General features: G+C 41.4%; 1 long non-coding RNA gene across 1 annotated transcript in view; it reads left to right on the plus strand.

Annotated features, from left to right (window-relative positions):
• Positions 1-22,976, plus strand: part of LOC142245108 (uncharacterized) — a 1,140,303-nt gene that overhangs the window by 949,861 nt on the left and 167,466 nt on the right. Inside the window, exon 5 of the long non-coding RNA XR_012724730.1 lies at positions 8,024-8,148. This is a non-coding gene — a long non-coding RNA (uncharacterized LOC142245108). The remainder of the gene's footprint in view (positions 1-8,023; positions 8,149-22,976) is intronic.

The following is a 22,976-nucleotide window of genomic DNA, read 5'->3' on the forward strand; positions in this document are numbered from 1 at the left end:
GGAAAATAGTTACTATAGCTGGTATTATATTTAACAACTGTTTTATTATGGTTATTAAATAAAAGCTGCAAAATTTTTCAATGTAGGATATCAAGAATAAATTATTTATGTTTAAAAGGGTTGTCTTAAATGGTTAAATTGAAAAGTGCTTATAAAAACAAGCAATATTGCAATTTACCTCTTATTAAAAATATTCTTTATTCTCAAGAATTGATGGATTTTTAATTTTACAGTGCAAGGGTTTTCGGCCCCCTCAGAAGTAGTCAGTTTTCTAGGCAAGGAAAAAGTTTTTGCAAGCTGTTTGCCATACAGCTTATGAGAGTTGCTTTGAAGCTGGATGGATCACCAGAACAGGACAACCTGAGTGCCCTTCTCCCATGCTTCGTGACAAAATTTACAATTTACACCAATGGTAGAATCTCACTGCTGGTTCAAACTTTTGGTCTAAGGATCTTCCAGTGAGCTGGGAGAAAGTGGAGCAATATATTCCTAAAAAAAATGAAAATAAAACAAACCCTTTAAGGATAAACGTTTATTGTTGTATGTAGTTGAATTACTGTATTTTTCGTTTTATAAGAAGCACCCCAAACTTAGAGGAGGAAAATAGGAAAAAAATATGTTTTAATGTTAAAATGAGGGTTTGTCTCATAATTCTGGTGCATCTTAATACTAATTCTCACCAGCGGGAAGCGGCGGTGGTGGAGTTGCTCAAGAAGGTCACAAGAGGTAGAGTGATGCTGCGAACTCAGAGGAGGGGGTGTTGCGGCTCAGGAGGGTTGGCCGTACAACGAGCTTGGTGGTGTCATGGCGGCATGTGCCATTGATCTGCCGGCAATGTCACTGCAGTGGAGGGTCACAGGATGGGGTGTCTCAGTGGCGGGTGCCATTGATCTGACTGTGGGCTCCATTGATTCACCGGTGGTTAACAAGATGGACTTCAAGAAAATGGCTGTTGATGTGACACGTGCGCAGATAGGACTCCACAGCCATTTTCTTAAAGTCCATTGCATCAATCTGTGCATGCGCTGCCTCTGTGCCTATTTTCTTGAAGTCCATTGCGTTAACCAATGGAGCCTGCAGTCAACTTATTGCAACCACCACCAAGACACCCCGTCCTGTGACCCTCCTGAGTCGCATCAGTGCAGGAATACCCCCGCAGCCCGCTAGCAGGTGAATGGTACTCATTGCCGCGATGCCACCGAGCCCACCCTGTGACCTACCAGTGACCCTCCTTAACTGCCCCACTGCTCTTTGAAGCCCTCGGTTTTGCCGACACTGCCTCCAATGACCCCATTCCACCACTGCTGCCCTGGTAAGTCATATCCATTTTGTAAGACACACCCCTATTTTATCCCCAGTTTTTGAGGAACAAAAGTGAGTCTTAAGCCTGCTTTACACGTTGCAATTTTGCATACGATAGCATATGCGATTTGCAACGCCCCCATCGTATGTGTGGCACGTTAAATTTTTTTAACGTGCCGCACAACCGATTAACCCCGTCACACGTACTTACCCGTCCATATGACCTCGATGTGGGCGGCGAACGTCCACTTCCTGGAGTGGGAGGGACGTTCGGCCTCACATCGACGTCACGTGGCAGCCGGCCAATAGAAGCGGAGGGGTGGAGCTAAGCGGGACGTAATCATCCCGCCCACCTCCTTCCTTCCGCATTGTGGGCCAGGAGCCGCAGGACGCTGGTAAGATCTGTTCATCGTTCCCGGGGTGTCACACACTGCAATGTGTGCTACCCCAGGTACAATGAACAATCTGACATGCAATTCTAGAGACAGGTACGATGTGTATGCGATGAACGTTTTAACGTTCAATCGCAATCGCACGTACCTGTCATACACTGCAATGTATTTACGATGCCGGATGTGCGTCACTTACGACGTGACCCCGCCGACACATTGTAAGATACATTGCAGCGTGTAAAGCAGGCTTTATAATCCGGAAAACACAGTATATTGTGCTTGTCAAAAAAGACAGACCCCTATCATTTTCCCCTTTTAAGTTATTTTTATGAATTGCAACTTTTTATAAAATGTTACAAGAAAAGTCTCAAACAGTGAAGTACTATATCATTTCTAGGAAGAAGTGTAAAACCATAAGAAGTGCAAAATTACTTTAACATTATATCACCCTTTAGTAAATATGGTGCAAATCACAGCAAAGCAGTCAGAAACCCAATTGACCTCAAACATTCTTGTCATGAAAATTTCCTCATTTTATTTATTGAATATTTACTACACTATTAGGAATGGAATTCACATGACACTTTCTAGTAAAGTAGCTTTTTAGTTATTTCCAAATTTAGAAAATAAAAAACACAAGAAGAAAAATAAACATACTGAAGATATGATAATTAAATGTGTAATGAATAAGTAAGATTTTTTTCTTTAAAATTCATCATTGTCTTTTCAGGGACATTAGTATCAAGAGAAGACATTTAAATGACAAAAAAACATTTTTTTTCTAAAAATCATTCATTTTTCTATTTTAGTAAAATAGTCCATATTCATAAAGGCTTTATGCTTTGTATAATAAAGTTATTGTTTCATTTTTCATTTTTTGTACTTGAAGGTAACTTGTAAACAAATTCTACTCCCTCAAATCATTTATATACAGTGGGGTAAAAAATATTTAGTCAGCCACCAAGTGTGCAAGTTCTCCTACTTAAAAAGATGAGAGAGGCCTGTAATTGACATCATAGGTAGACCACAACTATGAGAGACAAAATGAGAAAACAAATCCAGAAAATCACATTTTCATTTGGCAAGATTGTTTTTGCAAACTATGATGTAAAACAATATTTGGTCAATAACAAAAGTTCATCTCGATACTTTGTTATATATCCTTTGTTGGCAATGAAAGAGGTCAAACATTTTCTGTAAGTCTTCATAATGTTGGCACACACTGTTTGTGTTATGTTGGTCCATTCCTCCATGCAGATCTCCACTACAGCAGTGATGTTTTGAGCCTGTCGCTGGGCAACATGAACTTTCAACTCCCTCCAAAGGTTTCTATGGGGTTGAGACCTAGAGACTGGCTAGGCCACTCCAGGACCTTCGTATGCCTCTTACAAAGCCACTCCTTAGTTGCCATGGTGGTGTGCTTGGGATCATTATCATACTCAAAGACCCAGACACGTTTCATCTTCAATGCCCTTGCTTATGGAAGAAGGTTTGCATTCAAAATCTCATGATACGTGATCCCCTTCATTCTTTCATGTACACTGATCAGTCGTCCTTGTCCCTTTGCAGAGAAACAGCTCCAAAGCATGATGTTGCCACCCCCATGCTTCACAGTAGATATGGTGTTCTTTGGATGCAACACAACATTCTGTCTCCTCCAAACACAATGAATTGTGTTTCTACCAAACAGTTCTACTTTGGTTTCATCAGACCATATGACATTCTCCCAATACTCTTCTGGATAATCCAAATGCTCTCTAGAAAAACTTTAGACGGGCCCGGATATATACTGCCTTAAGCAGCGGAACACGTCTGGCACTGCAGGATCCGAGTCCCTTGCGGCGTAGTTTGTTACTGATATTAGCCTTTGTTACGGTGGACCCAGCTAAATGCAGGTCATTCATTAGATCCCCTCGTGTGGTTCTGGGATTTTTTGCCACCATTCTTGTGATCATTTTGACCCCACAGGGTGAGATCTTGCATGAAGCCCCAGATCGAGGGAAATTATCAGTGGTCTTATATGTCTTCCATTTTCTTATTATTGCTCCCACAGTTGATTTCATCACACCAAGCTGCTTGCCTATTGCAGACTCAGTCTTCCCAGCCTGGTGCAGGGCTACAATTTTGTTTATGGTAACCTTCGACAGTTCTCTAGTCTTCACTATAGTGGAGTTTGGAGTCTAACTGTTTGAAGTTGTGATAACAGAGAGTAGTAGAGAATGGGTTTCACAGCCGCGCCAAAAGACTACTGGATTCTTCTCAGATTAATGTTTCTTTTATTTCATAACAGGTCAAGTCTACGCGTTTCAGGAGAACACAGCTCCCTTCTTCAGGACAAACCAGCAAAGAATCATCAAATCAGGTTGAGATTTGATGATTCTTTGCTGGTTTGTCCTGAAGAAGGGAGCTGTGTTCTCCTGAAACGCGTAGACTTGACCTGTTATGAAATAAAAGAAACATTAATCTGAGAAGAATCCAGTAGTCTTTTGGCGCGGCTGTGAAACCCATTCTCTACTACTCTCTGTTGTCTGCCTCATGGGGACCGCTGCCGGGACTTGGTGTTACATGCTGCTATAGGTGTTGTGACTGTCACAACCCGAATTGGTGAGTAGGATTATTCTTTGCTTCACCCTATATATATTGGGGTAAGACCCTATTGCGCTTTCTTTTTCCACAGTTTTCACTCATATGTTTGAAGTTGTGGACAGGTGTCTTTTATATTGATAACAAGTTCAAACTGGTGCCATTAATAGAGGTTATGTGTAAAGGATAGAGGAGCCTTTGAAAGAAGAAGTTACATGTCTGTGAGAGCCATAAGTTTTGCATGTATTTAAATGACAAAATACTTATTTTTCACCATAATTTGCAAACAAATCTTGTCAAATCAGACAAGGTGAATTTCTGGATTTGTTTTCTCATTTTGTCTCTCATAGTTGTGGTCTGCCTATGATGTCCATGGGAGAATTTGCACAATTGGTGGCTGACTAACTTTTCTTCCCCACTGAAGCTCTGTGATCCATTAAAATAAAAAAAATCTTTATTTTTATATAGCGCTAACATACTCCACAGCGCTTTAAATACATCAGGAACAATGTCCCCTTTGGGGCTCACAATCTAAATTCCCTATCTGGAGTACCCGAAGGAAACCTACGCCAACACGGGGAGAACATACAAACTCCTTGCAGATGGTGTCCTTGGTGGGATTTGAACCCAGGACCCCAGCGCTGCAAGACTGCAGTGCTAACCACTGAGCCACCGGGCCGCCCATAAAAATATTATCTAGTGGATCTCTTTATGACCCAAAAGCAATACTCTAGCATTAGAGCCCTAAATTAGTCATGGCAGTGGTTATGACACCCCCTGTGGTTATGGTTATGACACTAATCTGTATGTGAAAGTAAATAAATACAAACACCGAAAAAATCTGTTATTTGGAACAAAACCTCCCTTTTACACCACTTTATTAATCCCAAAACACCTGGATTCAATGTTATCCACACAAGGTCCCACGACGATCCTGGCTCTGCTACATCTGACCCTGGAGAGACCGAAGATATGTCCAATCTCTCCAGGCTCTGGGAAACACTAACAAGAAGGATCCAGCTGGCAGCAGTAACATCACTCAGTTCATCAGAGGTCATATCCGGGTTCCCACGGTATGACCTCTGGTGACCTGAAGCACTCTGGCTTAAAGTGCGGGGCCATGTCCCGGACCCCACCAGCCTTTCATCACTGACAATGCCACTTGGGTAGTGTGGGTCAATTCACACCTCCATGCTGGCACTGTCACTGTTAAAGTGCTGGCAGGGTGCAGAACACGGATCCGCACTTTAAGCCATAATGCTGATAGAGGGTGGTTTTGCATTTTATTATAAATAAAGGATTTTTCGATGTTTGTGTTTATTTACTTTCAGGTATAGATTAGTGATGGAGGTGTCATAACTACTGCCATGACTAATCTAGGGCTTAGTAGCAGCTGTGGGCTGTTATTAACCCCTTATTACCCCGATTGCCACTGCATCAGGGTGATCAGTACAAGCCGGGTCTAGGGCCAGGCTTGTCACATCTAATAGCTGCGACAATCTCAGTCAACTACAGGTTGATATTTTTACACTGGGGGGCCTAATAACCATAGGCCTCCCAAGTCTGAGAATACCAGACCCAACTGTCCGGCCTTATCATGGCTGGACATCTAAATTTGGAGTGATCACACATCGTATTTTTTAATTATTTATTTTAATAGTTAAGAATAAAAAAATAGCCGCATACGGTTCCTCTTATTTTGATACACAGCCTAGATGAGCGCATGGCTGGGGCTGAAGCCTGTAGTCGCATGCTTTGGTCTGTGCTGGTTATTATATTATGGGGGACCCTACTCCAATTGTTTTATTTATTTATTTATTTTCATACCATGATACTGACCCACAGACAGTGCCTGTGAGTGGTTGCAGGCTGACGCTGTCACACAGGCTGGGGGCGTGTCCAATTGCAATCAATCACAGAAACCAGGCCGGCTGGTGGGCTGGGAAAGCAGGGAAAGCAGTACATATGCGATGAGTAGCACAGAAGGTGAAGGAAGGCACAAAAAGGCCACGAGAGCAGCATGCAGCCGCATGGGTGCACTGTAACAGCCGCCCCGGTGAATAGGTGAGTATGAAGTGCTTGGAAATTCAGTGTTTGTAGTAAAACCAAATTGAACACCAAGTTTTAGGTGTAATGCTCACGTTTGCAAAGCCTGAACGAACAAGCTCAGTCTTGTATGAGTTTTGAGAGCCTTGGTCTCAAACAGGTTTGCTCATTTCTACTCGCCACCCTATCTCAGAGCTGAATGTGGCTCCCAAGGTCAGAAAGGTTGGGGACCACTGGTTTAGGGGCTATTTTTACTGTTTGGAAAGCTGTGGGGGGACCATTATTTTGTTTGGAGGGCTGAGTGGCAGCCTCTACACTGCATGGAGGGCTGCTGAGGGGCTAATTATGCTATTTGGAGGGCTGTGTAATACACATATGTGTGTGTGTGTATGTGTGTGTGTATGTGTGTGTGTGTGTTTGTGTGTGTATGTCCGCTAAAGGAATCCGCACCGTCACATGTACAATCACGAAATTTTGCACAGACACTCCATGTGGCTCAGGGAACGTTATAGACTATGTTTGAGTGGGAAAATGTAAGCTTGTCCTTTCCAGTTACTCTACAAAAATCCTGCAGCTATTAAACTAAATGGAGCTGGGAGCTCCAGGCTATAAATAGCAACTGTCAGTGGTTGCTATAGGAACAAAATAAACTGTTAGTATAAGAAACTTATGTGGGAGGCAAAAAGATGTCGGTGGTGTGATGGATAGAGAAAGAAAGAGACAGAAGGGCAAAGAGACAGATGGGCAAAGAGACAGATGGGCAAAGAGACAGACGGGCAAAGAGACAGACGGGCAAAGAGACAGACGGGGAAAGAGACATACGGGGAAAGAGACAGACAGGGAAAGAGACAGACGGTGAAAGAGACAGCCCTGGAAAGAGACAGATGGGCAAAAGAGACAGAACGGGAAAGAGACAGAGCGGGAAAGAGACAGCTCTGGAAAGAGACAGAGTGGGAAAGAGACAGACGGGGAAAAAGACAGATGGGGAAAGAGACAGCCCTGGAAAGAGACAGCCCTGGAAAGAGACAGCCCTGCAAAGAGACAGACGGGCAAAGAGACAGACGAGCAAAGAGACAGCCCTAGAAAAAGACAGCCCGGCAAAGAGACAGCCCAGCAAAGAGACAGCCCTGGAAAGAGACAGCCCTGGAAAGAGACAGCCCTGGAAAGAGACAGGCCGGGAAAGAGACAGACCAGGAAAGAGAAAGACCGGGAAAGATACAGACCTAGAAACAGACAGCCGGGCAAAGAGACAGCCGGGCAAAGAGACAGCCGGGCAAAAAGACAGCCGGGCAAAAAGACAGCCGGGCAAAAAGACAGCCGGGCAAAGAGACAGAGAGACAGACAGATACAGAGATTGCGACAGATAGACTGATGCAAATACAGACAGAGAGATAGAAACAGACAGACAAAGGAAAGAGACAGATAGCGAGACAGCCAGACAGTGACACACAGACAGAGACTGAGAGAGAAAGAGACAGTTACTATCCCGGGCAACGCCCAGATACTACAGCTAGTTAGTATATATTTTTGAAATTTTGTTTTGTGTTTCATTTTGAATATGAGAGCTCCACGATCTGCTTGATATTCTACTGTAATTTATTCAAGATTTTTAACATTGTTTGGGGTGCTTGTTTAAATTATATGTAAAACATAATTAAAGATGTGTTATTTTTTTCTTATCGAGGTTTACTTTATTTCAGGTAAAGAAACAAGCTATCATACAGCATTCAGCATTATCCCTTTTTTGAAAACTAAGAAATAAGAAACCTCATTCTGGCAACATGTTGGCACCTGCACAACCTGCATATGTACGCCTTGTATCCTGGTAAGTTGTTTGATACGGTAGTGATTACATATTACCGGTACATTTAATTATATATTAATTGCTATACAGACATATATGTATGTATATATACATATACTGGTTGCACGGATCCGGACTGGGAAAGAAGCTTTGGACCGTGAAGAAGGCGGTTTTATACCGCCGAAATGCGTAGTCTGCCATAGCATGTATCCGGCACTTTAATTTTGAGCTCTGAAACTTTTAATTTGCTCAATAAAGCTGTTTTTTGATATTACTACCTGAAGTCTTCTTACCTGCTGGAACTTCCTTCAAGATTGCATATAAATATACAGAGAGAGAGAGAGGAATTTATATATTTTTTTCAAACAAAAATGACCAATATTATTAAATATAATATTTAAAATATATTGTAACCTATGCAATAGTTATTCTTTATATGAAAATCACATTATACTTCTGCAAATGAATATATATTATGAATAATACCCCATCAAAGCCTTTTCATAATGTATTTCTAATGTATTAAAGCTGATTGACATATCTTGTATTCACTAATTAATTAAAGCCCTCATATAATTCAGAGACAGGCCAACTCGGCACATTCCTTCATCATCAGGAAAATTGAAATATTAGACAGTTACAGTGCCTACAAGTAGTATTCAACCCCCTGCAGATTTAGCAGGTTTACACATTCGGAATGAACTTGGCATTGTGACATTTGGACTGTAGATCAGCCTGGAAGTGTGAAATGCACTGCAGCAAAAAAGAATGTTATTTCTTTTTTTTTTTTTTTTTTAAATTGTGAAAAGTTTATTCAGAGGGTCATTTATTATTCAACCCCTCAATCCACCAGAATTCTGTTTGGTTCCCCTAAAGTATTAAGAAGTATTTCAGGCACAAAGAACAATGAGCTTCACATGTTTGGATTAATTATCTCTTTTTCCAGCCTTTGGCTGTAATTGTAATTTGTAATTTTTCTGACTAATTAAGACCCTCCCCAAACTTGTGAACAGCACTCATGCTTGGTCAACATGGGAAAGATAAAGGAGCATTCCAAGGCCATCAGAGACAAGATCGTGGAGGGTCACAAGGCTGACAAGGGGTACAAAACCCTTTCCAAGGAGTTGGGCTTACCTGTCTCCACTGTTGGGAGCATCATCCGGAAGTGGAAGGCTTATGGAACTACTGTTAGCCTTCCACGGCCTGGACAGCCTTTGAAAGTTTCCACCCGTGCCGAGGCCAGGCTTGTCCGAAGAGTCAAGGCTAACCCAAGGACAACAAGAAAAGAGCTCCGGGAAGATCTCATGGCAGTGGGGACATTGGTTTCAGTCAATACCATAAGTAACGTACTCCACCGCAATGGTCTCCGGTCCAGACGAGCACGTAAGGTACCTTTACTTTCAAAGCGTCATGTCAAGGCTTGTCTACAGTTTGCTCATGATTACTTGGAGGACTCTGAGACAGACTGGTTCAAGGTTCTCTGGTCTGATGAGACCCAGATCGAGATCTTTGGTGCCAACCACACACGTGACGTTTGGAGACTGGATGGCACTGCATTCGACCCCAAGAATACCATCCCTACAGTCAAGCATGGTGGTGGCAGCATCATGCTGTGGGGCTGTTTCTCAGCCAAGGGGCCTGGCCATCTGGTCCGCATCCATGGGAAGATGGATAGCACGGCCTACCTGGAGATTTTGGCCAAGAACCTCCGCTCCTCCATCAAGGATCTTAAGATGGGTTGTCATTTCATCTTCCAACAAGACAACGACCCAAAGAACGCTGCCAAGAAAACCAAGGCCTGGTTCAAGAGGGAAAAAATCAAGGTGTTGCAGTGGCCTAGTCAGTCTCCTGACCTTAACCCAATTGAAAACTTGTGGAAGGAGCTCAAGATTAAAGTCCACATGAGACACCCAAAGAACCTAGATAACTTGGAGAAGATCTGCATGGAGGAGTGGGCTAAGATAACTCCAGAGACCTGTGCCGCCCTTATCAGGTCTTATAAAAGACGATTATTAGCTGTAATTGCAAACAAGGGTTATTCCACAAAATATTAAACCTAGGGGTTGAATAATAATTGACCCACACTTTTATGTTGAAAATGTATTAAAATTTAACTGAGCAACATAACTTGTTGGTTTGTAAACTTTATGCATCTGTTAATAAATCCTGCTCTTGTTTGAAGTTTGCAGGCTCTAACTTATTTACATCTTATCAAACCTGCTAAATCTGCAGGGGGTTGAATACTACTTGTAGGCACTGTATGTAGTCAGTTGTGGTCCATCAGCAACAGAAAACGCCAGCACTGATACAGACAAAAATGGTTGATTCTGCTGAAATGTTTTTATTGACTTGAGCAGTTAAACCATGAAACAGATATCCCCTGGACATTAATATCTAGGCAGAGGTATTTATTTAACAGCATCTGTCAGGCAGAAATAAATGCAACAAAATACAATGATGTAGGTTAATGGAGAAAGGTGAATGGAAAAGGGAAAGAAAGATCAGCATCACTGTGCATATAAATTAGTACAGAAGAAAAAAAGATATAGAATAATGATAATATAATGGCATAGTAGGTACAATGATTATTTTGAGTACAGGAGACAGGAACTCAACGTGGAAATACATCAAGGTGGAAGGTGAAAACTTGATGATAAATATAGTAGATAAACATAACAGGTGTGTATTATACATTAGACTAAGGCGGGCTTTGCACTTTGCGACATCGCAAGTCGATGCTTCAATGTTGCATGCGATAGTCCCCGCCCCGTTGCAGGTGCGATATCTTGTGATAGCTGGCGTAGCGAAAATTATCGCTACGCCAGCTTCACATGCACTCACCTGCCCTGCGACCGTCGCTCTGGCCGGCGACCCACCTCCTTCCTAAGGGGGAGGGTCGTGCAGCGTCATAGCGACATCACACGGCAGGCGGCCAATAGCAGCGGAGGGGCGGAGATGAGCAGGATGTAAACATCCCGCCCACCTCCTTCCTTCCGTATAGCTGCCGGCGGCAGGTAAGGAGATGTTCCTCGCTCCTGCGGCTTCACACACAGTGATGTGTGCTGCCGCAGGAACGAGGAACTACATCGTACCTGACGCGGCACCGGCATTATGGAAATGTCGGTGAATGCAACGATGATACGATAGTGACGTTTTTGCGCTCGTTCATCGTATCATCTAGCATTTACACAGTACGATGTCGAAAGTGACGCCGGATGTGCGTCACTTTCGATTTGACCCCACCGACATCGCATGTGCGATGTCGCAACGTGCAAAGCCGCCCTATGATGGATAGATCAATTTGCTAGGCAAAGATATTAGCATTGAGAGAAAAATGAAGAAAGAACGAAGTACGTAAGTTTAAAAGAGTAGTAAGAGAAGGGACATAAAATAGATAAGATGTAAATAGGTTGATGTAGGAATGGAAGTATGTGTAGGGGTAGGTGGGAAAATAAAAATGTAACAGCAGTATCTTCCCTTTCAGCCGTGCTGAAAACACATGCATAATGTTATCCTGATTGAGATGGGCACAGAGGCATAATATAGACTTGGGAAATTATTTGTGTATGTCCAGCAGTGCAAGACTATAGCCAGCATGCAGTGATGTATATTTATGCATACTAGGCATGAAAAGATGTATGTATACGGTGTGTAGAATTATTAGGCAGGTTTATTTTAGAGGATTTTTTTATTATTGATCAACAACTATGTTCTCAATCAACCCAAAAGACTCATAAATATCAAAGCTTAATATTTTTGGAAGTTGGAGTGTTTTTTTTTAAGATTTGGCTATCTTAGGAGGATATCTGTTTGTGCAGGTAAATATTACTGTGAAGAATTATTAAGCAACCTAATAAAAACCAAATATATTCCCATCTCACTTGTTTAGTTTCACCAGGTAAACCAATATAACTGCACAAAATTTAGAAATAAACATTTCTGACATGCAAAAACAAAACCTCCAAAAATTAGTGACCAATATAGACATCTTTCTTTATGATGACACTACACAGCCTACCATCCATAGATTCTATCAGTTGCTTGATCTGTTTATGATCAACATTGCGTGCAGCAGCCACCACAGCCTCCCAGACACTGTTCCGAGAGGTGCACTGTTTTCCCTCCCTGTAGATCTCACATTTTTTGAGGGACCATAGGTTCTCTATGGGGTTCAGATCAGGTGAACAAGGGGGCCATGTCATTATTTTTAATATTTTAGACCTTTACTGACCTTTACTGACCAGCCACGTTGGATGCATGTGTGAAACATTGTCCTGCATGAAATTCATCTTTTTCTTGAAGAATACCGACTTCTTCTTGTACCACTGCTTGAAGAAGTTGTCTTCCAGAAACTGGCAGTAGGTCTGGAAGTTGAGCTTCACTCCATCCTCAACCCAAAAAAGTCCCACAAGTTCATCTTTGATGATACCAGCCCATACCGGTGGAGCTCTCTTCCCTTTACTGATCCAGCCTCTGACCCATCCATCTGGCCCATCAAGAGTCACTCTCATTTCATCAGTCCATAAAACCTTTGAAAAATCCGTCTTAAGATATTTCTTGGCCCAGTCTTGACGTTTTATCTTAATTTCTTGTTCAAAGGTGGTCATTTTTCAGCCTTCTTACCTTGCCCATGTCGCTGTGTATGGCACACCTTGTGCTTTTTGATACTCCACTAACGTTGCAGCACTGAAATATGGCTAAACTGGTGGCAAATGGCATCTTGGCAGCTTCACATTTGATTTTCCTCAATTCATGTGCAGTTATTGTGCGTCTTTTTTGCCCAACACGCTTCTTGCGACCCTGTTGACTATTTGCCAAGAAACGCTTGAGTGTTCGGTGATCATGCTTCAAAAGTTTGGCAATTTCAAGACTGCTGCATCCCTCTGCAATACATCTCACAATTTTGGACTTTACAGAGCCCGTCAAATCTGTCTTCTGACCCATTTTGCCAAAGGAAGGAAGTTGCCTAAGAATTAAGCACAACGTATATAGGGTGTTGATGTCATTACACATGTCATTACTCCACACCTCTCCCCATTACAGAAATGAACAATACCTGATTTACTTAACTGGCAGTTGGATTTCAAGACTATACAGCCTGGAGTAGGGCAACATGTATAAAAATTATCATGTGATCAAAATACTCATTTGCCTAATAATTCTGCACACAGTGTAATGGTGTATGTGCATGTAAATGTGAGTAGGATGAAACTATATATATATTTATATATATATATATATAGGACTGGTGTCATCACTCGGTGCACCCGGGGGGTCCTGGACAGGGGGGGGGCCCACTCACTGTCCGCAGGAGCAGGTCACCATCTTTCCTGTGGTTCCCGGGCAGATTTCTATGGACTGCAGTGCTTGGTCTCGCAGCTGCTCTTTGCACTGAATTCTGCATGCATTGCAAGATGAGAGTCATCTCTAGGCTAATGCGCAATGTGCTCTTGGATGAAGAGGAGCGGCTGCTGGCTGCCGGTGTCCCCCAGTACTTCATATGTGCCAACCTTCTCAATAACTGTACGCCCCCCACTGGCCCCAGTAATATATATGTCCCCCAACTGACCCCTGTAATCGGTATGTCTCCCGCTGGCCTCAGTAATTTGTATGGTCTCCACTGGGTCCATTAATTTCTATGCCTAACAACGTCCCTACTATGTGTATGCACCTGCTGGACTCAGTAATGTGTATACCCCTCAGCGTCCCCAGTATGTCAGTAATGTGTATGCCCCCCAGATTCACCAGTATGTGTATGTCGACTATCGTCCCCAGTATGAGTATGCCCCCAGTATGTGGATGCCCTCCATTGTCCCTAGTATGTGTATGGTTCTAAGTAAATGCTTTCTCCCCAGCATCCTCAGTATGTGTATTCCCACCACTGGTCCAAGTATTGTGTATGTCCCAGTGATGTCTATGCAACCCAGTAATGTCTATGCTACCCAGGGCTGTCTATGCCCCAGTGATGTCTATGCCACCCAGTAATGTCTATGCCACCCAGTGCTGTCTTTACCCCAGTGATGTCTATGTCACCAGTGATGTCCATGTTCCAAATAATGTCTATGCCCCATTGATGTGTATGCCTCATTTTTGCATGTGATGTATTTGCCCCTAGCCCCTCATGTGATATATATATATATACTGTAGACCCTATGTCTCCTGTGATATATATACAGCAGTCTCAGTGTGCACTGTGTGGCTTTGTCTGTAAGCAGTGACACTGCCAAACCTGCACAAATGGAATTAAAGGCATAATGGCAGCTCAGCAGTGTCACTGCTAGTACTGCATCACAGGGCACTGCGCGTGGCCATGTCTGCAAAAGAGACAGCCATCATGTAGCGTGCCATGCACAGCCACATGACTAGAAGAAGCTGTGCTGCAGACAATTGTTAGAGGTGAGAAACGCTTCTTGCTGGCTTTCCCTTATAAAAAATAACTCTAATCTATATGTGTGTGTGCATGTATATGATATGTATGTCAGTGTACATGTCTGTGTATATATTTATGTCTGTTTATATGTGTTTTTGTGAATTTGTCTTCAAATATATATTTGTCCATATGCTGACAGGTAATAATGAGAAATAACACAGGAAAAAAGTATTAAACACGCTTACTGAAATTCTATTTAATACTTATTTTTTAATACTTCACAGAAAAGCTTTTGTTTGTAAAGACAGCTTCAAAACTAGAGATGGGCGAACCCGCAGATGTTCGGATTTGACGGGTCCGGACAGATTTTTTTAATAAAATATGGTTCGGGACTGGACTTGAACCTAAACATACGCCAAACTCAATATATGTCTATGGGGACCCGAACACTGTGCTGTACAATAGTGGTAGAAAGGGCTAGGGGGATTAGAGCAGGACAGTTATACTTATGAGTCTTCTGGATGGCTGTAACACTGCTTCCGAGCTGCTCATTAACCCTCATCCATATTTACTTCTTCCCGTAACAACCATCAGTCCTAGCGTCTGTGATTGGTTGCAGTCAGACGGGGCCCCCACCCAGTTTGACAGCGTCTGTGGTTGGTTGGAATCACATACACTGCATCCCTATAGTGGTGTAAAAATAAATAAATAAATACATTATTTGGCATAGGATCCATCATATGTTGTGATACCCAGCGCAGATAAAGCATACGGCTACTTGCTGCAGAACCTAGCCGTCCGGTATGGACCCCAAACTTTATAGTTCGGGTTTGCCTATCACTATTCAAGATGCCTCCTGTATGAAGAAACTTTATACTTACAGGATAACTATAGATAACTATAGATATAATTTGTAGAAAACACAGACCATGTGTTATGGCTACGAGACTGTTTTCACTGTAGGTTTTGGAGTAAATCTGTGTTGCTATTTGTTTCTGAGATATTGAGGAGAGCTGGAAAGATTAACATTAAAGTAATAAATATGATGTATTCAGTACAATATTAAACACGTTTTTGTAGACAGGATACATTGGTTGAAATTCAGAAATCTAAGTAAATTAAAAAATGAGCGCTGTCAAGACAACATTGAAATAAATCACTACCAACTAATTAAAGTTGAGAAAATAATTTATATGAAAAACATCTGATAATTCCGTGCCTAGTGCAATTCATTCATTTGTCTATATATTGTGTACAGTATATACATGGGAAAAAGCCTGGGTTTGATTAGAAATAGGAATATTTAACATGCAGTAATAATTGCCCAATAAGTTGATAACTCATAGTTTCTTTCTCGATCATTGCCCAGTGCAATGACCAAGTAATAATGGTTGCATTGTCCATGGTGAAGTATGGGATGATCGAATACTTCGATTATTTGGCTTCGCAAATGTTTTCCAAATATCTCGCCGCTATTCGACTATTCGCGAATATTCGATGCACAATGTAAGTCTATGGGAAACTCGAATAACAACTATTCGGGCTTCCCATAGACTTACATTGCGCATCAAATAGTCGAATAGCGCTGAGGTATTCGGAAAATATTCACGAAGCCGAATATTTGAGGTACTCATTCATCCCTAATTACGACCCTGGCACCAGAGACATGGGTTTCTCTGGATGTGTATGTATTACTGGCCTACTCATACATTTTTCACTCATACATACTCTATGATGGTATGGAAGCTCCGGGTTTATGCAGTACACAAGGAAGATCTGAGTCCACTTTGTAAAAATTAAATGTTATTTACCTTTTAACTTCTTTAAACTATATACACAAGGTAGGAGTTATTCAATACATTGGGTACATCTTCAGCATAAAACAGAGACATCAGCTTGATGGGTACAAATGATGGCATAGTGCTTGTAAAGTACTATTTAATTACACAAATGCCCCATGTTATCTTCATTTCTCTGCCCACTTTTGCAGCAGTACTTGCGCCCAGACCTGGCCAGTTTAGTCCTCGATTCCTTTGCTAACAAGACCTGCTTACATGTTGCCTTTTATACCGACTTTATTATAAGTGCCTTGTGCCCCACATGCCACAGCTCTATTTAGGGCTATTGCTAAACTCACTAAAGGAAGCTTTACACGGAGCGACATTCCTAGCGATATCGCTAGCGATGGCACCCACCCCCGTCGTTTGTGCGTCACGGGCAAATCGCTGCCCGTGGTGCACAATATCACTTGTCCGTGTCACACGTACAGCCCTCCCTAACGACGTCGTTGTGGGCAGTGAACAACCTACCCTGAAAGGGGGAGGTTCGTTTGGCGTCACAGTGACATCACAGAGCGGGCCGTCAATAGAAGCGGAGGGTCGGAGAGCAGCTGCATTTCCGTCACTCCCACCTTGGTGCTTGTTGAGGTCACAGGTACGCTGTAGTTCGTTGTTCCCGAGGTGTCACACATAGCGATGTGTGTTGCCACAGGAACGACAAACAACCTGTGTCCTCAACAACCAACGATTTTTTGAAAATGAACGACGTGTCAACGATGGAAGATTTGGTGAGTATTTTCCATCGTTAACGGCCGCTCGTTGGTGTCACACGCAACGACGTCGCTAACGATGCCGGATGTGAGTCATGGAATCCATGACCCCGGTGATATATCGTTAGATACGTCGTTGCGTGTAACGGGGCCTTAAGACCTGGCTTCTTTCTTTTAGGCTCACTTCCAAGTATCAGGGATATTCTGGCTGTGTCTAGGTATATCGGCCACTTCTATCTTCAGTTACTTTCAGGGCTTGCTTCCTCAGCAATCTTCCTATTATACACACTCATATAAACCCTAGTAATAATACACAATTCTTCTTTATTCTAAAACTATTAACTAACTTCTGACTTACAATAACAAGGAATTAACACTCTTCTTACTCCAAAATACTCCCCCCAATTTTAAAGGCTGGTTCACTTCCCCAACACAAGTGACTTTATCCTACGTTTGCACAACATAAAAATACGATGAACAATGGAATAAAATATCACATATAGACAATACAGCAATATACTGTACCTCATTACAGTCATCACCAGGAGAATATCTTCAGGGTATGTTTCTTCTCTTGCTATACTCTTACAAAAAAAAACAAACAATACAATTCCTATGTGATTCCATTTTTTATGTTCATTTAACACCTCATGTCCAGTATAATTTTTCATTTTTGCAATTTAGTTTTTTTTCCTCTTGTTCTAGTATTCAAGATTTGTATTTTTCTCTGACATAGCCGTATATGGGCTTGTTGTTTTCCAGATCAAGTTGTAATCTGATTGACACCATTCATTTTCAAAAATAATATATTGAATAAAATGAAAACAGTTCCCAATTGTGGAGAAATTCAGATATTGATTTTAAAGTTTTATTTTTAAAACATTCAAAGTGCAGTAAAAATGATCTGACAACTGTGATGCAGTCACTACTTACAGGCAGAATGGACGGAAGAGTAGTCAGGAAAGCCCGGGTCTGGTAACAGGAGGACACGTATGAGCCCAAGGAGTAAATGGAGACATAGTCAGATCAATATCCGAGGGTCTGAAATCCGGGAGAGCACGTAAAAGGTTCAGGTAAAAAACAGAGATGTGGTCAGGTAATGGTCCGAGATCAATAGGCAGAAGGTCACGGCTGGAACAGGGACTGGGCAGAGAAAAGTCAAATAACAATCCGGGGTCAGAACACAAAGAACATATCACTAGCAAAGGCAACAGCACAACTGCATAACCAGAAAATGTAACTGGCAAAGTTCTTGGTGAGCATGCTCAGTATAAACCCTGAGCAATTACCAGTAAGGAAGAACACCTGAGTAATCAGCACCAACATGGAAATCTGTGCTGTCAAACAAGCAGCTAGCTCAGAAACTCAGGAAGGCACAGCAGAGCATCTCCAAAGGCAAGATGCTCTGCACAGAGGAATAGTAACTGTCAGGAATGTAATTCAGGGAAATGCAGCAGAGGATCTTCTAGTCTTCACAGAGGAATTGTGACAGTAACATAATTCTTCAGTGTGATTATGGTGACACCATACTAAAAAGGTGTTTTATATACATTTTTTATTAATAATTTAGAACTTTTTAAAAAAAAAAAAACATGTGGTTTATGTTGCCATTATTTAAGAGCCATTACTTTTTTAGTCTTCAATGGACCTGCATGATGGACTTGTTTTAGATATCTTAACTTTACGTTTTACTAATGGAACATATGTCATTTTTATGGTATCTTGTGGAATAGTGAAGCAACCAAAGGTTGTGGCAGATACCACATTTTCTGACTCTGATCAGCATTAGAAAATCACTCATTTATAGTGAAGGTTATAAAAAAATCCCACACATTTTCTCTAATTGATAAGGACCATGTCACTGTCTCTGTTATAGCTGCAATGTCAGACCCCCACCAATGTAACCCCTCATCAGATCACTATTGAACCTAAGGGGATCTACTTTTAACTCGAACAAACAGTAAAACTGTGGGACATCCAGATGTTGCTGAAAAATATAGACATTAACATGTGGCTTTATAAGTAAAATACAATTGTCCTGATGTCTAGAATGAAACTATATGAATAGAAATATTGCTGTTTGTTATTTCATATTTACTTTTATAACATTTTCTTTCAAATTTTCATAAAGAAAAACATAATTTGTTGCTACAATTTAAAGTCTTTTAGCCTACTTTATTTTGCAGCATAATCCAATTGCATGTAGCCTGCAAATCATTTGAGTAATGTTTCTATTTAACGTTTTATTGCCCAATTCAATTATTTGTTTATTTTTTTCTTGTTGTTTATGTTATTGCTATGATTAATTAGCTCTGAAGAAAATGTGCTCATAGAGGCAGTAAGTCACAGAGTTCCTGGCAAATTCATTGATTACTGTTACTATGAAATATTGCTACAATTTGTATTGGCAGTCATTGTTTGAAATATTTAAAGCACAGTATTTTCTCAATGAATTTATTATCTGGATAATACAACATGAAAGCAAACATTTCCACATTACCTCAAACAAAATATTTTGCCAGCCGAGTCCCCATCTTCTGGATTCAGGAAATACAGTTATTTAAATATTTATAAAATGAACATTGTGAACAGCCATGTTAAAAGCAGCTAATGATAAAAAGCTATCAAGGGATCTATTAGCTGACGAGTGCTGTGTAACTCTGAAAACGTAACTTTTATAGTGGTAGGCAATCTAATTTAATTAAAAGCAGTCAGAACAAACCTAATATTATAGTTGAACAATTCAGTGCCAATGTTTTTGGAAGGCGTGGAAAATGTAACTCTTCTACTAAAGCAAATACTGAATGTTCAAAATGCTATATAGCAGTCTTTGAAATGATATTGTTAAAGGAAAGATGTCGTGCAAAAAGAAAAAATTCAATAACTGAAAAAATGTAAAGTATTAATGTTTTAATGTTTTGTTTAAATATTATTATTTGTTTTTAATTAGGCAAAATATAAAAAAAATTAAAAGTTTGATATTTTCTACTCTTAAACACTAGGGGGAGCAGCTGCTGAAATCCTACAGAAATCCTACTGTAGATATAGCCTGGATTACAGCTGCAGTAAAGTGGGCGGAATCTGCTCTCCTGTGTGTGATGTCACAGCTCCCCCTCCCAACCTGGGTGTTTTCAAAAGGATAACAGGGAATGAAGTGTTTGTTGGTGACCACAAATGTTTAGTGTCACCAAGGACAGCAGGCAGTATCACACAGGATAGGATTAGATACCCAGCCCAGCAGACAGTATCACACAGGATATGATTAGATACACAGCTCTGCAGACAGTATCACACAGGATAGGATTAGATGCATAGCTCTGCAGACAGTATTACACAGGATAGGATTAGATACACAGCTCAGCAGGCAGTATCACACAGGATAGGATTAGATACACAGCTCAGCAGACTATCACACATGATAGGATTAGATACACAGCGCCATAGACAGTACCACACAGAATAGGATTAGATAAAGCTCAACAGGCAGTATAACACAGGATAGGATTAGGTACACAGCTCAGCAGACAGTATCACACAGGAGAGGATTAGATACACAGCTTAGCAGACAGTATCATATAGGTGGGGGGAGGAGCTCCGGTACTCACACAGGCCAGATGCAGAGAGGGGGGGTGTTATTGGAGACTGTAGCAGCGGCGGCGAGGGGAGGAGCACTGGTAATCACACAGGCCGACAGGTGACAGGCCGGGGGGAGAGCGGAGGGGTGTTATTGGAGACAGTAGCATCAGCGGCGGGGGGAGTGGCGCTGGTACACTACTCACACATCCCCAGCAGGTGACAGGGGAAAAAGTACAGCACACAGCATGACCGCTGTGAGCTGCACAACAAACATGGGGCCGATCTCCATCCTCTGATGTGATCTGGTCAGTCCAGTTACAAACACCAAATCCAAGATGGCAGCCCCCATTGCTTCAGTAAAACTAGAATTACATAAAAACTAAATAAACAGCGAGTTTAATTTTGTATTAAAAATACTTGATTTCATAATTACTATTTTTAATACACAAATAAAAAAATGCGACACCTTACCTTTAAGGGTTACAAAATGTGGATTGTTCTTTAAATTGGGGGCTTAACTATTTTTGAATTCTTTGGCAATAAGTATTAGGTTGATCTAAGGCATTAGCTAACTAATGTATAAGCCCAACTTCTCTTATGACTTTCATGCCCACACTGTTAGTAGTCACCTGGCAGCTCAAAAATGGCTACCACGAACAGGCTTGGCCCAAGCTACTCCATTTCCCAGAATCTAAAGGATGCCATGGCCTTCATCCTTTAACCCCTTTACAGGGCTCTGGACTTAAACAGGCATCCCTGGGTAAGGGACACAGAGTCAGCTGCTTTTTGTTGGCTCTAGCTGGATAGTCAGGAAGCCTGGTTAGAGCCAAAAGATCACATGAGGAACAGAATAAAAAACTCAAGTATTTGAATGCAAGCTGAGCTCAACAAATGGGAATAATCAGATCAAAATACAGTACAGAGGCACTAACCAGGATAGCAAACTATTACCTGGCAGTGGGAACATGCTCTCAGGGGTTTATATAGTAACATCCCCATTAACCTTGTAGCTACTGGCAAAAGCCCCAAGCACCAGGAGTAATACAGAACTACTGAATCGTCAGTTTTTTCCAGCTGAGAAGTAGCTAGGACAGGCACGAATGTCACAATGATAAACTTAAGAGCAGTTGGTAATCACTTTAGTAATTGTCTGTTTACTAGATTACTATGGAAAAAAATCCATGCATCTTGGTTTATTCTACACCTGCGCAAAAATGTACAACATTTTACATTTTTCTGACTGTTTTGACAATTTTTAAAAAAGTTGTTAGAGTTTAGTGGTATGAAGTCCATTCTGATGACTGTCCCCTCTAACTTCGGCATTTGGGTGACAAAAGGTAAGCCTTGCTTCACTACTGTGATTTGTAGTTCCACCCAGCCTGGAGTCTTAAAAAAAGCCTGTGAGCACAATTTTGTAATGTAATGTAAAGACATGGTTGTAATGGTGCTGTACTACTGATTAGATTGATACCTTTGGTGAACAAATCCGCTTTGCTGTTCTTCTTTAATAACCATTGGAAATTTTCTGCTAATTGAATTTTGAGATAGCGGGGTCGGACTGTACGAGAGTTTTTTCTCCCTGTCTGTGATTCCCTGGCTCTTCATCTGCCTATGATCTGTAAATGACAGGTCACTGATCATATTTCACAGAGGAGGCAGATCATTCACCAGTGGCATGCAAAGGGGCCAGGGAATCACAGAAAAGGAGGCCAAGATCCAGTTTACAGTTCAGCCCTTCTGCATTGAAATCTAATTAGCAGAAAACTTTAGGTGGTGATTAAAGAAAAACAACAAAGCAAATTTAATACCCAAAGATGTAAATGTTGTAAGTATTACAGCCATGTCTTTACTTTACATTACTTAATCACATTGACAGGTTCTCTTTAGGGGTTACTCTCTCTTCTTTTGAGGAGCATTCCATTCACATCTAGTCCCTCTCCAACCTCCAACTGGCTGTCTTTTACTGCCTCCCAGATCCAGATATTACCTTTTTTCACCACTTGGCTACTTCATATCTTACAGATTCTTTCATCTCTTGGTATCACAGACTTCATATCACTTCATATCTAACGAACTGGACTTTCAGCATCTCCCTCTCTCACACCACCTCCTTATCTCGCCCCTTATCTGTTGGTGCCCCCCAAGTCTCAGTTCTATGACCTCTGCTGTTTGCCATCTACACCTTTGGCCTGGTACAGCTCATAAAATCCCATGGCTTCCAGTATCATCTTTATGGTGATGATAAACAGATCTTCCTCTCTGGATTTGATATCAGCTGTTTACTAACCAAAATCCTACAATGTCTATCTGCTATTTCATCCTTCTTTTCTGCTCAATTTCTAAAACTGAACATAA

The sequence above is a fragment of the Anomaloglossus baeobatrachus genome, chromosome 1, assembly GCF_048569485.1.
Source record: "Anomaloglossus baeobatrachus isolate aAnoBae1 chromosome 1, aAnoBae1.hap1, whole genome shotgun sequence".
NCBI classification, from domain to species: domain Eukaryota; kingdom Metazoa; phylum Chordata; class Amphibia; order Anura; family Aromobatidae; genus Anomaloglossus; species Anomaloglossus baeobatrachus.